At 38.7% G+C, this 18,383-nt stretch overlaps 1 pseudogene; it reads left to right on the top strand.

The window, feature by feature from the left end:
- The first annotated feature begins 10,295 nt into the window (after window positions 1-10,295).
- LOC140531383 (small ubiquitin-related modifier 2 pseudogene) lies at window positions 10,296-10,778 on the top strand (annotated as a pseudogene).
- Window positions 10,779-18,383: the final 7,605 nt, after the last annotated feature.

The following is an 18,383-nucleotide window of genomic DNA, read 5'->3' as shown; positions in this document are numbered from 1 at the left end:
ACTTAAGCCAGTTAAGGAGAAGGAAATATTTTAAGTGACAAGGAGGGTTTGGGCAAACAAAGTATGTGAGAGGTTGATTTTGGGGAGGAGAAACTGGTCTAAATTTGGGAGAAATGGAGGAAATTTGAAGGAGAAGAATTTTCAGGTCCAATAATTGGTGCAGATTCTACTCCTAGATGAAAGGAGGGAACAGAACTAGGAGAAAGAAGGACAATTTAAAAGGATGAAGAAGGATACATCAGCATTACAGGAAGGAATCTGAAAAGATAGATTCAAGTACCAGCAGTTTTTCTGAAAAAGATCTCAGGATTTTAATGGACTGGAAGCTCAACATATGCCAACAAAGGACTGATTGTTCAGAAATCAAAAACATCAGTAAAGTTTTTTTTAATTAATTTATTTGTTTTGAGATTTCTACAATCACTTCCATATATCTTAGATTTTTCTCCCCCTCTCCCTTCCTTCTCCCCTCCCTCCCCACAACAGCATGGAATTTTATGCAGGTTCTACACATACATTCTTATTAAATACATTTTCACCTTAGTCATATTGCATAGAAGAATTAAAATGAATGATAGAAACCATGAAAAAAAACCAAAAACAAAACATAACACAAGAGAAAATAGTCTGCTTCATTCTGCAATTCAGTTCCATAGTTCTTTCTCTGAATGTGGAAGGCATTTTGCCTCAGGAGTCCATTGGGAACTTTTTAGATCCTTTCATTGTTGTGAAGGGCTAAGTCTACCAGAAAAATTCCTTTCTCATTGTGGTTGTTCCTGTGTACAAAATTCTCCTGGTTCTGCTTCTTTCACTCAACATCAGTTCATATAAGTCCTTCTAGGCCTCTCTGAAGTCTTCCTATTCATCATTTCTTATAGCATAATAATTACTAATTCCATTACATTCATATACCACAACTTGTTTGGCCATTCCCCAGTTGATGGGCATCCCCTCAATTTCTAGTTCTTCGTCACCACAAAGACAGCTCCTATAAATATTTTTGTACATGGGGACCCTTTCCCATTTTTATGATCTCTTTGGGATACAGTCCTAGAAGCAATGTTGCTGGGTCAAAAGGTATGCACATTTTTGTAGCCCTTTGGGCATAGTTCCAAATTGCTCTCCAGAATGGCTGGATCAGCTCACAGCTCCACCACCAATGAATTAGTGTTCCAACTCTCCCACATCTTCTTCAACATTTATCATCTTCCTGTTTTGTCATGTTAGCCAGTTTGATAGTGTGATGTGGTACCTCAGAGTTGTTTTACTTTGCATCTCTCTAATCAATAGTGATTGAGAACATTTTTTCTTATGATTATAGATAACTTTAATTTTTTCCTCTGAAAATTGCCTGTTCATATCCTTTGACCAGTTACCAATTGGGGAATGACTTTTATTCTTGTACATTTGACTCAGTTCTCTATATATTTTAGAAATGAGGTTTTTATCACAGACACTAGTTACAAAAATTCTTTCCCAGTTTTCTGATTCCCTCCTAATCTTGGTTGCATTGGATTTGTTTGTGCAAAAACTTTTCAATTTAATATAATCAAAATGATCCATTTTGTACTTCATAATGTTTTCTGTCTCTTGTTTGGGCAAAAATTTCTCCATTCTCCATTAATCTGACAAATACACTATTCCTTGCTCCCCTAATTTGTTTATAGTATCAATCTTTATACCTAGATCATGTATCCATTTGGACTTTATTCTAGTGTACAGTATCAAATTGGTTTATGCCCAGTTTCTGCCACACTGTTATCCAGTTTTCCCAGCAGTTTTTGTCAAACAGTGAGTTCTTATCCCAGAAGCTGGGGTCCTTGGGTTTATCAAACAGTAGATTGTTATATTCATTGACTACTGTGCCATGAGTATCTAACCTATTCCACTGGTTTACCCTTCTATTTCTTAGCCAGTACCAAATGGTTTTGATGATTGCTGCTTTATAATACAATTTGAGTAGGTAGAGCTAAGCCACCTTCCCTAGTCTTTCTTTTCATTCATTCCCTTGATATTCTGGACCTTTTGTTCTTTCAGATGAATTTGATATTATTTTTTCTAGCTCTAGAAAATAATTATCTGGTAGTTTGATTGGTATGGCACTGAATAAGTAAATTAATTTAGGTAGAATTGTCATTTTTATTACATTATCTTGGCCTATCCACAAGCAACTGATGTTTTCCACTTACTTAGATCTGACTTTGTTTGTGCAAAAAGTGTTTTGTAATTGTGTTCACTATAGTCCCTGGGTTTGTTTTGGCAGGTAAACTCTGACATCATCCAAACTTGAAAATAAAGACAGAAACACAAAAGTAAGTCCCAGTTCTCACCTAGACCAAGAGCTGAAATCATTACACAGAATTCTAGAGAAAACTGGAAGAGATCTTAAAGGTCACATAATCCAAACCCCTTCTCATTTCATAGGAAAGCAAGACCTGGTGTAGGAAAATGACTTACCCAAGGTTATGCATATGGTTGAAGTGTTGAGGAAGGATTCAAACCGAGGTCTTCTGAAGGTAAATACAGGGCTCTTTCCAATTCACCACAATTCATATCCCATATCTTTCAGTTTCCTGCTCAAAGACTTCCTAGTCCTCAAACATACCTTTCAATTTTTTTTTGGAGGTATCATCAGGCCAAAAAGACACAGTGGTGAGTAGATTGGATGAGTCATGGCAGACTCTCCATGACAACCTGGCATACATACTACATACAAGAAGATATCACCTCTTCGGAGAGACCAGGTCAAGTAACAATATCTTTCAGTCTTATTGGCAGGTGAGTTAACTCTTCTGAGGTCTGTTCTTTTTGATAAGCTGGTAGCCTCTGTTATCCAACAGTGTTTAGTTAGATTTTTAAGATCATCTTGATGTTGTTTGTGGGTAAATATCAACATTTCAAAGATCATTTAAAATGTATTACTATGGTTTTCCTAAAATTGTGTTTAAAGTGAAAGATTCAACCCTCACACTCATAATTTTAGAGGACAGAATGAAAATCAGTAGATGGATGTTATTGAGAAACAAATTTCAGCTCAACTTAAGAGAGAATTTACTAGCAATTAGAACTGGCCAAATTGGGATGGCTTCCTGTAAAACAGACTCAGCATCTCAGAGTTGGAAGGCAATTCTCCAGGGCTCATTTAGTCCAACCAACCCCTACCTGAGGGGTGACTCCTCTCTACAATCTCCCTGATAAGGCAGCATTCAGCCTCTTCCCAAATGGGGGAATCTAGTGCTACTCAAACACTTTCAGGGAGGGAGAATCTACTGAATCTCCAGACAGCCCATTCAAGTTGGGGTCATTTCCATTATTTGGGAATGTCTCTTTTACCCAAAAGACACCTGCCTCACCTCAAGTAGACAACAAGGTATGATTGCCTCAGAAAGAATTCTCCAGACTCCTGGAACCTCTCCAGCTCTTTTGTCTAGGACCAACTAGAGAAAGTCTAATCTTCCCATGCTTGAAGAGAGTGAGCTTGGGCTTCCAGTGTATTCCTCAGTAATTGTTCTCTTTTCCAAACTAAACCCTCCTATACTCCTTGAAACCTTTGTTGTTTCTCAATTGTGCCTATTACACGAAAGCCTACCTGGGGAGCTGTGGTAAGCACCCCACAACCCTTCAGAAGAACCATGGTGGGTGCCCCTCAGACTACCTGGAGAGCCATGGTGGGTGTGCCTCAGCCCTCCTGGGGTACCCTTCAGCTTTCTTTGGGAGCCATGATGGTACACCTTTAGCTTTCCTGGGACACTTCCTTAGCTTTTTTTAGGAACCATGGTGGGCATCCCTTAGCCTTCCTGGGGCACTTCCTCAGCCTGCCTGGGGAGTCATGGTGAGTACCCCTTAGTCCTTCTGGAGCACCCCCACCTTTCTTTGGGAACCATGGTGGGTATCTCTTAGCCAGGTTAAAGGAGGTTTTATTGAGGGGGAGGGGAGTGTTTCCAGATTTGCTGTCCATGCCAAAGCAGGCATGGGTGACCTCTAGGGCCAGCATTGATTTATTTCTGATTCAACAGTCAAGGTTGAGCCATCTCTCAGAGACAAGGCCCAGTATGGGTCATCTATAAAACAGGAAAAAGCAGGGATCCAGATATGTAGGAGAAGCCATTCCCAAATAAGTGAAACGCTGATTGTACTATCTCTTCCTCAGGCACTAGAGGAGACCCACATCTGAATATAGCCCTTAAAGCATATGAGTGCAGGATCACCTCAGGAGAGGTGAGGTAGTCAAGCCTAGCCTTTCCCAGGAGAGCAGGAAAACTATGGGCTCATGTCAGGAAGGTTTCCAGGATACAGTGACAGAGAAACCATCACTAGAAGGTAACCAGAACCCAAGGATTTGCTGCCAATATGTGAAGAGGCAGATCCAAGGTTCTCCCATTTTTATTCCTCAATCATGAGACTTAGGCAGAAAGGAACTATAGTGAACATTATGTCAAAAGCAGAATCAGGACTTCTCAAAGTGGAGAAGAGTCAACACATATGTGATTAATTCCTGGTGGGGACATGTCCAAGAGTCTCAGCCTGATCCCACTGTCATGCCTTGTTACCTTTCCACTGGTAGTTTTGTCATAAGACCCAAGACACATGGTATAGTTTCCCCCTTGGAATCCAAATGCACTTGGAGGTGATTTATGCTGATCCAAATTATAAAGTTGCTACATTTGAAGAAGCTTGAGAACAGTTTGAGGGATCTTCTCTCTAATGGGGTGAATGACTATGAGCTCAAAGGCTGAAGGCAAGGCCAGAATCTAGATCAGGGGATGGTTGGATTATTTGATGGCTTGCAGAGGAAAGAGTTAGCAATGCAATATGGTGGCATATGTGCTCTTTAGAGTCAGGCACTTGGCCTTTGGTCCCATTAGTCACTGATTGGCTACATGATGTTGGGCATGATATTTTACCTCTGGGGGCCTCAATTCCCTCTGTAAAATGGGGGAGATTGGTTTAATGGTCCCTAGGATCCTTTTTAACTTTAACCTTTTGTGAGTTCAGAGAAGAGATTGGAAGAGGGCCTGGAGTTGGGCTTTAAAGGATAGCTAGAAATTGGATAAGTAAAGAACCCCAAGTCGAGTGCACAGAGCAAAGATGGAGAAGTAGGGGAATTAAGTGCATTCACTGACAAAGAAGAGACCAATGTGGTCTGAGAGAAAGAGTCAAGTAGGGCAATAGTGGGAGATAAAAGCTAGAGATGGCATTTTGTTCTATAGGTTAAAAATTGTTTTAACGTAATTGGGGGAAAAGAAAATATTATATATTTTTAAGAAAGGAATACTTGTGATCTCTAAGACTGAGATTGTCATTCTTAGTTGGAGAGGAGTACACCTGGAACTTGCCAAAGCAGTACAGGAGCAGATCTGAACACGTCTCATACACACACATACACACACACACACACACACACACACACACACACACACACACACACCATTCTACAAACTATTGGCTTCCTATCACACCCAAGATAAAATAAAAACTCCTGAATTTGGAATTTAGTCTTTTACCACCTGAGACCCTCCAAACCTTCTAGTCTTCTTCTACCTTACTTCCCATCCTATGCTCTGAAATCCAGTGACATTGGATTTTTTTTCATAAGATGCTCCATCTCCTGACTCTATCTTTCACTTCCTAGAATACTCTTCAGTCTCATCTCTACCCTTAGCTTCCTTCAAGTCCCAGGTGAAATACCATCTCCTAAGAAAAACCTTTCCTGATTTCCCTTAAATGTTAATGCCTTCCCTCGATTGAATTTTCTCCAAATTTTCCTGTATGTATCTTGTTTGAACATAGTTGTTTTCATGTTCTTTTCCCCCTTCCGAATGTAAGTTCCTTGAAATTGGGGATTGTCCTTTTTTTTTAAATCCTCAATGCTTTGCTCTATCTCTGACACATAATAGATGCTTAATAAATGGTTACTGACTGATACTCTGTCTCAAATATCAAGGCACAGAAGTTTAAAGTGGTTTAAGATGTGAGGTATTGCTCTATATTAAGTAGTTTTCCAATTTTCTCAGTAATTTTTGACAGTGATTTCTTCCATATGTTGTATAACTAATTGTTTCCATGGATCAACTTCTCTACTTCTGAATCAGTACCATATAATTTTTTTTCTTTTAAACAGTATTTTTTTCCAATTATATGTAAAGACAATTTTTAACATTCATTTTTTCATAAACATTTAAGTTCTAAATTTTCTCCCTTCCTCTTTTCCCTTCCTTTTCTCTAAGATGCTAAGCAATTTAATATAAGTACCATATCATTTTGATAAATATTTTATTGTAGTATAGTTTGAGGTCTGGTACTGATAGGTCCCCTTGAGATTCTTGGTCTTTTGTTCCTCTAAATGAATTTCATTTTTTTCTAGCTTTGTAAAATAATCCTTTGGTTGGGTGGTATGAAATAAAATAAGAAATTTTACTATTGTCATTTTTATGACATTGGTTTAGCCTTCCTATGAGCAATGAAAAATTTCCCCAATTATTAAGGTCTCTATTTCTAGAAACAAGGCAACTTAGGTGGCACAGTGACAGAGTGCTGGGCCTGCAGTCAAGAACACCCATCTTCTTGCGTTCATATGTGACCTCAGACACTTATTAGCTGTGTAACCCCAAGTCAATTAACTTTATTTTCCTCACTTTCTTCATCTGAGCTGGAGAAGGAAATGACAAACCACTCTAGTATCTCTGCCAAGAAAACCACAAATGGAACCACAAAAAATCAGACATGACTGAAGAGACTGAACAATAATTTCTAAAGACAATGTCTTGTAGTTGCATTCATATAGTTCCTGGGTATGTCTTGATATGCAGACTCTCCAAAATCTTAGCCATTCTTTGGTTATTTTAAATGAAATTTCTTTTTCTCTTCCTGTTCAGTGTTGTTGGTACTGTACAGACACGCTGATGATTTATGTGGACTTTTTAATACCCTGTAACTTTGGTGAAGTTACTTTGTTTCAGTTTTTTAGTTGATTCTCTGAGGTTCTCTAAGTATATTGTTATATCAACTACAAAGTGATCATTTTGTATCTTCTTTAACTTCTCTTATTTCCTTAGATTCTTTTTCTAGTCTCATAACTCTAACATTTCTAGCAGTATGTCCAATAGTAATAGTAACAATAAACAGCCTTACTGTATCCATGATCTTATTAGAAAGGTCGCTAGTTTATCACCATTATGCAGAATGTTGGCTCTTGGTTTTAAAGAGCTGCTCTTCCTACCGATCTTAAGGAAAGGTCCTAAGTCTTATATGCATACACACACACATACATATGTATAAAAATGAATGTTGTATCAAAAGCCTTTTCTGCATCTGCTATTATAATCATATGATTTTTGCTGTTCTTATAATTAATATGTACAATAACATTTGTAGTTTTCCTAAAACTAAACCATCTCTGTATTCCTGGTATAAATCCAACCTGGTCATGTATACCATATATATATATATATATGTGCATATATATATTATATATATATATCTTTGTGATATAGTTCCATAATGTATTTTATATTATTTTATCTTTATATGTTTATAGTTTATTTAAAATTTTTGCCTTGATGCTCATTAGGGATATTGATCTATAGTTTCCTTTCTCTATTTTGACTCTTTCCGGTTTAGGTATCATAATGACATTTGAACCTTGGAAAACATTTGGTGGAATTCTTTCTTTTTCTATTTTGCAAGTCATTTGTGTAAAATTGGAATTAATTTTTCTTTGAATGTTTGAAGGATTGCCCTTATATATTCATCTGTTCTCAAGAGGTTTCTTTTCTTTTTTGAGAGTTTATTTATGGCTTGTTTCAATGTCAATTTCACTGTCTCAAAAGCCAAGGGACACAAAGAGATCATAAAAAAGGGAAAAGGACCCATATGTACAAAAATATTTTTAGTATCTTTTTGTAGTGACAAAGAACTAGAAATTTGAGGGGATGCCCATCAAGTGGGGAATGGATGAACAAGTTGTGGTATATGATTGTAATGGAATACTGTTGTTCCATAAGAAATGGTAAGCAGGCAGACTTCAGAAAAACCTGGAAAGACTTGCATGAATTGATGCTGAGTGGAATGAGTAGAACCAGGAGAACATCGTACACAGTAACAGCGACATTGTGCCCTGACTGGCTTTGTTAGACTTAGTCCTTCTGAGCAATGAAATGATCTAAGACAACTTCAAAAGATTCATGATGGAAAATGCTATTTACATCCAGAGAAAGAACTAAGGGGTCTGAACACAGATCAAAGAATACTCTTTTTTTTCTTTTTGTTTTTGTTTGTGTTTCTTTCTCATGACTTTTCCCTTTTGTTTTGATTTTTCTTTCACAACATGACTAATGTGGAAAAAAGTTTAATATGATTGTACATGTATAGCCTATATCAGATTGCATGCATCTTGGGGAGGGGGAGTAGAAGGAGGGAGGAAAATTTAGAAATCAAAATCTTATAAAAGTGAATGTTGAAAACTAAAAATAAATAAATAAATATTTTAAAAAGCCAAGGGACAAAAGTTGTTTAGGAGGTGAGATGCTGCTCTATATTTGGTTTCTGCAAGATAGCATTTCAATTTTCCCAGAAATTTTTGACAGTAAGTCCTTCTGTATATTGTATATCTAATTGGTTCCACGGGTCAGCTTCTCTATTTCTGAATCAGTATTTTTACTTTTAATATTTTTGATATTCAGAATTTTATTTTTTGTGTTTATTTGGTTTTTTGTTGTTGTTTTTGTTGTTATTTTAATATGTTGGCTTTTTTTTTAGTTCCATACCCAATTCATTGATATACTCTTTCTCTCTTTAGTTGATGTAGAAAGAGTTCAAGTACTAATTTTCTCCCAGTGACTGCTTTGACTATATCCCACAAATTGTGGTGTGTGGTCTCATTGTTGTCTTAAGCCATAGTGAAATGACATGTCATTTAAATGATTTGGTGATTTGTTCCATGGTCCACCAATTTTTTTTTTTTTTTTGCATGGGCCGTATTTATTAAACTGTCTGAGATGTAGTGAAAAGAGATCGAAAAGCATTTGGAGTAGTAAGAATGCTTGCAATTCAAACAGCAAACACTGGTAAAGACAATAGTTCTGCAGTTATAATAGAAGATTGGCCGTGAAAGGAATACAGTTTTTTTCGGTCCACCAATTTTAAAGGAAATAAGTTATTTAATCTATAATTAATTTTAATCCTATCTTCAATGACCCTTTATTGAATATAACTTTTATTGCATTGTCATCAATAAAAGATTTGTCTATTATATCTACTTTTCTGGATTGTTTTATGAGATTTCTGTAGTGTAATATATGATCACTTTTTAAAGATACCATACACAGTGTAGCAATAAATGCACATATACAAAAATACATTTGTTGTTGTTCAGTTGTTTTTCAGTTGTACCCAATCCTTCATGACCTCATTTTGAGTTTTCTTAGTAGAGATACTGGAGTAGTTTTCTCTTTCCTTCTCTAGCTCATTTTACAGATGAGGAAATTGGGGAAAACAGGGTTAAGTGATTTGCCCAGGGTCTGAGGCTAGTATCTGTGTAAGTGTCTGAGGCCAGTTTTGAACTTGGGAACATGAGTCTTCCTGACTCTAGCCCTGGCACTCTATCCCCTGTACCACCTAGTTACAACACAGACACATGGACACACACAAACCTTTCTGTTCTTATTCAACAATTGTCAGAGGTCTATCATAGATAACCTTTTTAAAATGCTATTCATACCCTTAACGTCTTTTTAAAAAATCCTTTGTTAGATTTGTCTCACTCTGAAACTTGTACATTGAGATTCCCTACTATTATAGTATTACTATATATTGCTCCTTATAGCTTGTTTTAGCTTTTCCTTTAAGTATTTAGATAAACTAAGTATTGGAATTAATTCATTGTCATTAATTCATTGAATTAATTCATCATGTATTATCACTGTTTATTTTTCGTCTATTTTTTGCTTTTCTGAGCTGAGATGAAGGATAATAGATTCTGCTCTAGCTCCTTAGTTTAAGGTGATGTGAGTGTTTCTTTCAAGTATATTTCTTTCATTTATTGAAAGTATATTTCTGACCTCCGCCGCTGCCTTCTCCTCCTCGTCCTCCTCCTCCTCCTTCTCCCCCTCCTCCACTTCTTCCTCCTTCTTCTCCTCCTCCTCTTCCTCACCATCACCACCATCCTCTTCCTCCTCCTCCTCCTCCTCCTGCTCCTGCTCCTGCTCCTGCTCCTGCTCCTGCCGCTGCTGCTTCTCCCCCCGTTCCCTTGGAGCAGACCGTCCTGGTGCCTCTTTTGTGAAGCGGCAGCTGAGGAGACCCCCGGACTCGCCATGGCCGACGAGAAACCGAAGGAAGGAGTCAAGACTGGAAACAACGACCACATTAATTTGAAGGTGGCAGGGCAAGATGGTTCGGTGGTGCAATTTAAGATTAAGAGGCACACACCACTTAGTAAACTAATGAAAGCCTATTGTGAACGACAGGGTTTGTCAATGAGGCAGATCAGATTCCGATTTGATGGGCAACCAATCAATGAAACAGACACACCTGCACAGTTGGAAATGGAGGATGAAGATACAATTGATGTATTCCAGTAGCAGACAGGAGGCGCTTACTAAAAAGAAAATCTACAACTGTGCTCCAGAACTGTGCTCCCAAGGAAGTCAATACATTCACAATTAGAAAACCAAGATTTGGTTCATCCACATCCTGACTACTGCAGTATAGTTTTCTCTCTTCTTTGATTCCCTTCCCCCATTCCTTTATTGTGCATAAAGTAACTGGTGTATGTGCACAGGCATAATGCGTATTTTTTTTTTTTTAACTAAACGGCCTATGGTATGTTTTGATCAACATCAAATGGAGATGGGGAAGGGAAAAAACAAACTGCTTCTGTGAAAATATCCCTTTTCTCCATTAGTGGCATGCTCATTCAACTTTTATCTTTATATTCCAGTAAGTTATTTTGCTCTCACTGTTTAACAACAACAAAAAAATCCTTGCATACCTTGTTTGATTGGATAATTTCAATATTTTTCTTTTATCATTGTAAAACCAAGGACGATTTTATAACTTTTTTGTATGTAGCTGTTACATGTAGGGCAATCTCTGTCTCTCAGTAGGGATAAATTACTATAAAGGAATTGATCCTAGATAGTTTTCCCTTTAAGTCAAACATCTTGTTGTTTAAATAAACTTCTTGTTTAAAATAAAAAAAAATAAAAAAGTATATTTCTTTTAAAGAATATATTGTTGATTCCACTTTCCATTTCATTCTGCTATGCCCTTCTATTTTACAGGGGAGCTCATCCCATTCATATGTGGCCTTGAGGCTTTAGCTCCCTACTCTCAAACTAGACCAGCAAAACAAAGAGGCTAATAGCTATAAACTTGCTTCTTGTTGGCACTCCAGTAGATAGTAGTTTGCTACAGCTCCCTGTTACCTAAGTGAAAGGCTCATCAAGTTCAGAGCAATGCAACCCTTTAATCTGACTTTGTTCTCACTCCTGGGGCTCAGTCCTCAATCCATTCTGGGTAAATGTGCACTGCACCCTGAGAGTCCTTGGGCCCAAGTTCAAGATTCTGGTCCCTCTGGGAGACTGAATATTGCTGGACAGCATCAGATAATGAATATGAGATCCCAGTCCACCCTTGTTCCACAGTTGCTGCACTGGAGACTGACCTGTGGGCCAAATTTGTGATCTTGGACTAGAAAGATGCCACAGTGTGGTTTTTCATTAAATTTCTTCATCGCTATTCAGTCTCAGAACTTTGTTGAATCTTGGGGGCTTTGGACCATACTGCTTCCTCTTCCTCTATCATCTTAACTGGTCTCCTGAACCATATCTGTTGATGACAGTTCTCAAGGAATCCCTCAGCTTTATTCTACCTCATGATTTCTCTGTATCTTTACCCATATTCTCTTCTTTCCTTCCTCTCACCTCAGAAGGAATATCTGCCTTTCATTCTTTTAAAGAGTAACCCCTCCATTTGTGCTATGGATCCATTCCTCCTTAACTCCTGTGAGATATTGTTTCATAGCTGTAGCTTATTCTCATATTTATCTTCAGTCTTTCCCTTTCAACTCGCTTCTTCCCCACCTACAAATATGCTCAGGTGTCTGTTGCTTCCTCCCTCTTCTTCACTGAAACATGTTTTTGCCACTGTAACATATTTCCTTGCCTACCACTTAAGCTTTCATATAATTTTTTTCTCTGTCATTTTCTGGTCAAATCTCTTTAAGGGGTGAACAACACTTATTGGTCTATTTCCTTAAAACTCATCCACTCCTATGATTTGGTTCCCATTCTACTTACATCCATAAAACTCCTTTTTCAAAAGTTACCAAAGAACTAATTATCTAATTCAGTGTGTTATTATAATATTATATTATATTTGTTATATTATACTTTGTTATATTTTCTATATATATATTATATGTTATATTTATCTACAATTATCTAATTTATCATCTTCCCCCACTACTCTGTAGTTTTGGGTTGTGGTTGATTTGTTTTTAATGTGGCTGAGTCTTTGTGGAAAACCAGAAATTCAGCCTCCTAAGAGTGAGGAAATATGGTAACTTCATGTCTTGGTTACAGAGCCATCTAAGTTCTCAGTCCCAAATTCGAGCTTTGATGATGCCCTCGGGCTAGTGCTGGACTTTGCACAGCACTGTACTTTATTCAAATCAGTCTTTGTGTATGCTAGTATTCTTGTTTGCTCTGTTTTCCATGATTAAGAAAGTTAAATTTCAGTTAGCGATAGAACATCTCCCTTACATAAGATTCAAGTGCTTTTTCCTTCTGTGGGGAGTGTGCAGGGGGTGGGGGTGGGGCAGAGTTAAGCACTGTTTTATATTTAGGTTTGGGAAAGCATTTGTTATTCCAAACATTCAACATCTCTATACAGGCCTTTAAAAACTGGCTTGTATGCTAATGACTTGTTTACCTAATGTACACTGAATATTTTATGTTAATCTTATACTGTTTTACATTAATCCTACATGCTTTTCTATATGAATTGAATAAAGGATGTCATAAACACTTCTATTTGTAGACTTACCCTTCGGACCATTCCAATGTCTCCATCTTTTTCAGATAATCTTCTTTCCCCTTATCTTTTAAGCATAAGTTTACCTCAGGGTCATAGGATCCAAGATTTGGAGCTGGAAGAAACCAGAACTGGACCTAGTACAACTCCCTTATTTTACAGATGAAGAAACTGAAGGCTAAAGAAGTCAAATGCTTTGTCTAAAGTCACAGAGCTAGTTGGTGATAGAGTTAGAACATCCTACTTCCTGAAGTTCAGTTCAATGTCCTTTCTTTTGTACCACATTGTGAGCAAGAACTTGATTCCATACCACCAGAGAACCCTTCATTCTCAAAGGAGCACCAACCCAAACTCTCCCTGAGAGTTCTTTAATCCCATACTCATATCTGGGAATGCCATACTTTTCTAATTCCCATTTTGGAGAATTTAAACAATGAATGGGGTTGGAGGGTGGGAAGGCATGAGATTTACAAGGGGGTAAAATGGTGACAGAAACCCCATTTCTGAGGATTGCCTCTGTCTCTGTCTATGTACACACACACACACACACACACACACACACACACACACACACACACACACACACACATAGTTGAATGGGCTAAATACCAGAAGGGGCTAGATAGCACAACTTGCTTTATCAATTCTAGGCAGATTGCAATCTGTGTTGATGGAGACAACATCTACAGCTATATAATTACTGCCCATTACACCATTGTGGCATAACTAGTGTAGCTCTATGCTAAGCACCATATAAGATGCAAAAGGGCATGGACCCTGCCCTCAGAAACCTTGGTTATAAGACTTATCAAATGTTCTATAACAAGACAGATAATATCACAAGGCAATGTGTGACTAAGGGTCAAATAACTCATCCCTAAATTAGATGCTACAGGAATTCAGAGCAGGGACAAATCACTATGGATAGGGTAGGCTGTGAAGTTGTCATGGAGGAGGTAACAAATGAAGGGTAGGGTTTAGATGGGCAAAAAGAAGGCTGTAGGTGGGAAAGCCAACATGAGCACAGAGCTAGGGCCAAGGAATGATTGAGGGACAGTCAGGAAACCATCTATGGTTATTTTCCTATAAGAATTCTCTTTACTTACTTGAAGCTGGGAAAGTAAAGGATAGACTGAAAAGCACTGAATGCCAGGCTAAGGAACTTGGATTTTACCTGATTAACCATAAGAGATCATTGAAGGTGGGGCTAAATTTTCTGAGTTGTTTGAGCATAAGGGTGAGTGTAGCATAGAATGCTGAACTGAGAGTCTAAAGACCTAAGTTCAAGATCCAGCTCTGTTTGATGACTTTATGGCTTGGTCTCAATCTCTTTACCTTTCTGAGCCTCTGTTTCCTCCTCTGTAAAATGAGAGTTTGTCCTAAGCTCCTTTATGGTTCTGACATCTGATGGTATCAAATGGAAATAATTCTGATAGGCAGATCTGAGAAGGAACTGAGATGTATGATGGAGGGAGGACCCCTAAGGAAGACAGTAAGACACTCAAAGAGGAAGGAAAATCAGAAAAAGTAGATTCCTCAGCAGCATGATCTTACATGCAATAGCCTTCTCTTATAGTTCTCAATCATATCACTTGTTTGTCCTTCGTTGCCAAAGAAGACCATGCCATCAGAGAAATGATGACATGACTTGCACTTGACTTTGTTTTGAGTGAGGGAGGGCTGTGCAGGTCACCAGCCTCACTTTTCCTCCAGAGCCATCTGAATCCACCGACCAGATATTCATCAAGATGACTGGAGATGACCTAGGATGAGGCAATTGGGGTTAAGTGACTTGCCCAAGTCACAAGACACAAGTGTCTGAGGTGAGATTTGAACTCAGGTCCTTCTGACTTCTGCACTGGTGCTCTATCCACTGCACCACCTAGCTGCCCCAAATGTCTACTGTATGCTGTGGATACAAAGAAACAAAACCTAACTGACCTCCAGCTCCTTGGCAATCCCAACCCTATTCTACAACTAACTTCTTTGAGAGATGTCCAACCTTTTTCTTCCCGGGCTCCAAACGGGCCTTGTGGAAAATTCTGCCAGACCCTCCTCACTACCAAAGTTTGGCTGGACCAACTTCCCCTTTAAAGAGTACAGTAGATGCTGTCCTATTTATCATGTTGAGGCACACAATAGCATCCCTTCCTACTTTGTGAATGGCACAGTGCCTATGTAGAATAGGCAGAGGTGTCTGCCACACCTCAGGGTGCTAGCTGTCACTTCAGAGGGATGAGGGTGATTCATTCATTCAAATTTCTTGAGTGCCTCCTATGCTCCTCTGGGCCTCCGCCAGAGTAATCTTTCTTTTAAGTTAATCTACTCATGATATTTCTGTCCAGAAATCTCTAGTAGCTGTTCATTGCCCATCTGGTAAAGTTCCAGATTTACTGCTTGGCCTTTACTGCTGTTTAAAATCTGGTTTATAGCTTGATCTCTTGTGATTCCCCTGAAGGAACCCCGTGCTCCAGCCAAAACAGAAAAATATGGCCTGAGAGCATACAAGGCATTCCCTGTCACTGCACTTTGGCCCACTCCATCCCACTCCAGGCTTGGAGGTATTTGTTGACCTTCTATTGTTTGACTATTTGTTGACTTCCTTGACTTTCTATTCCTTCCCTGGAAAGGCTCCCTGATGGACATTAAGTCTTCTAAGGAGCAGCCTAACATAGTTTGGGGAGGTGTATCAGTAGAGAATTGACCAATATTTGATAAATTTTTTGTTTGGCCAAAGTAATAAATTGTCTCCTCAGGCACTGAATAGTTTCACTTAGTTTCTGTGAAAGGAGTTCCCACATTGATGAAATCATGGATCCTTGAAGTAACAATAATAAAAGTAGTTGACACTGACATAGCATCTCAGGTGAGTTTCCCAGTAGCCACTGGGACCTCATAACTGAGCTTCCTCTTTTGCCCATTTGACAGATGAACAAACACAAGCAAGTGGTGGGGTGGGAGAGTGGGAGGTGTTGGTGACTTACCACTATCATATGTTAGTAGGAGGTATGGGCAGTTTTCAAAGCTAAGTGTTTCTAACTCCAGATCTAATAAACTTTCTACTTTGAGCTTCTGTAGGAAAGGGTATAGGACAGGAAAAGGAGAAGAGAAACCAGAGAAGGAGAAGAAAATCTTGTAGATGACAAAGAAGGTTTTGGATGAGTGAAGTAACTGAGAGGTTGTCTTTGGTGAGATGAAATTGGTCAAAATTAGGAGAAATTGAGGAAACAAGAAGAAAACTAATTTCCAGGTCTAGACATTGATGTAGAGTCTATTTCTAGATGGAAGAAGGAGAAAGATCTAGGAAAATTAAGGAAGATAAAAAAGGATTAAAGAAGTTAAAGGAGCATGTAGGAATTGAATCTGAGAAGATACACTCAAGCATCAGCAGCTGTTCTGAAAAAGACCTGAGGGTTTTAGTGGACTGTAAGCTCAACATGAGTCAAAAGCCTGACGTGGCATCCCAGCAAGCTAATGTAGCAGCATTTAAAAGAAACATGGCTTCCTGGAATAGGGAAATGATAGGTAACTACATGCTGTCCTTATCAAAACCCTTGTCAGATTGCATGTGGAATACTGTGTATAATGTTGGATGCCATGGCTAGAGAAGGACAGTAATAAGCTAGAAAATGTCCTTAGATGGAGAACCAGGAAGGTAAAGGTCTTTAAGTCTGTCATATGAAAAATGGTTGAAGAAACTGGTTGTGTTGAAGGTCTGAGCCTCTGAATTTTTGATTTGTGTGCATTCACTGTACCTCATGTGACCCACACCCACCATGTTGCTACTTCCCAATCTTCTTCATGCCCTGCCATTGTACACCTACCCAGCCTTCATCCTGCTTTCCACCTCTAGCTCTGGAGCAGTAATAAGACTGGCAGGACCATTGCTGGGAAGGATGTGCCAATTGCCTAAATTCCACTCTACATCCCTTTAACTTCCCTAATCAAAACATCCCTCCCTCACCACTGCCCCTCTATGGGTACTTGTTTGGGGTTTAGAATAAAATCTACTTTTTCCAATGGCCCTGGCCATAGAGTAACCCACCCACTGGAGGTAACAGATTATTCTGGAACCAATTAGCTCCCTTCCACCAAATACTTGGCTCTGCTTACTTCAACCTGCAGGAGTTCATGAAAGCCCTTCCATGCTTTTTCTATATTCATCATGTTTCTCTTAGAGCACAGTAACAGAGGGTCACTGAGAGTGGGCAAACATTTATTTAAGCAAAGAGTAAATTGGAAATTGGGGAATGAATAGAGATCAGAGAAGATAGTAGAATATCACTGTGACTCAGGAGGAAGCTAAGATCTCAGTTCAACCACTGGAGATATCTGCTCTTGGCAGTCTCTAGGGTAATAGGGAGTTAAGAAATATCTTTTTTTGAGTCTAGGAACCAGGTTTCCCCACTTGTATGTGACACTGGGGAGGTCTCCTTTCCACCATTTAAAGTTTGCCCCTTGTCTCTCATTTGCTACTTCTTAATGATCCTCTAGTCTCTCTGTATCACAATTATGATATTTTCGTGTGCTCAGAGGTCTCTCAGCCAGTCAGGAGTCTCATCTCCTTACATTTACATAGCATCAGAAGATTGACTATTATTACAGTCACTTTAGGGGGCTTTAGAGTGGGGCATCCATGGCCACAGAAATAAAGAGAGATAAGGGCATTTAGGTTAAGGGCAGCATCTGGGACTTAGCATTGTACAAAAATGAGGGTTTACTGGGTGTAAGGATTGTACACTGAAGAGGTTCTTGATGAAGCTTAGCTTTTGCATTTCAGGGAACTGACCAATCCTTTTTCCTCTTCCCCACCTCCGGCCCCATACTAGTCTTTTACATAATTGAGAGCTTACATGTAAATGGAGAATAATACAAATAAAGTGACTAAAATATCGATATCCATATTGGCAGTTAAGTAGTGCCATGGATAGAATCTGGGAGACTCAAGTTAAAATCAGCCTCAGACACTTAGTAGCTGTATGATTCTGGACAAGTCACTTACTCTTTTTGCCTCTGTTTCCTCAACAGTAAAGTGGGGGTAATAATACTGATCTCATAGGGTTGTTGTGAGGATCAAAAAAGATATTTATAATGTACTTAACACAGTGTCTATCACAGAGTATGCACTATATAAATGCCTATTCTCTCTCCTTCCTACTCTTTAACCCAGAGATTTCATTATTAGGTAATGTTCAGGGAGGACTAACACATCTGGTGAGAGAGCTTGCGAGGTCTTTTCCAGGGCTGCTCACCCACCTTTGGTGTCTACCTGTTACCCAATTCTCACCTGTGGCTCCAAGAAGTTACAGGATGAGCAGTAGCCACATCTCCAGGAAACTGTCTTGACAGAC

Source organism: Notamacropus eugenii, chromosome 3 (genome assembly GCF_028372415.1).
Source record: "Notamacropus eugenii isolate mMacEug1 chromosome 3, mMacEug1.pri_v2, whole genome shotgun sequence".
NCBI classification, from domain to species: domain Eukaryota; kingdom Metazoa; phylum Chordata; class Mammalia; order Diprotodontia; family Macropodidae; genus Notamacropus; species Notamacropus eugenii.
This window is presented reverse-complemented; position numbering and strand designations above follow the sequence as displayed.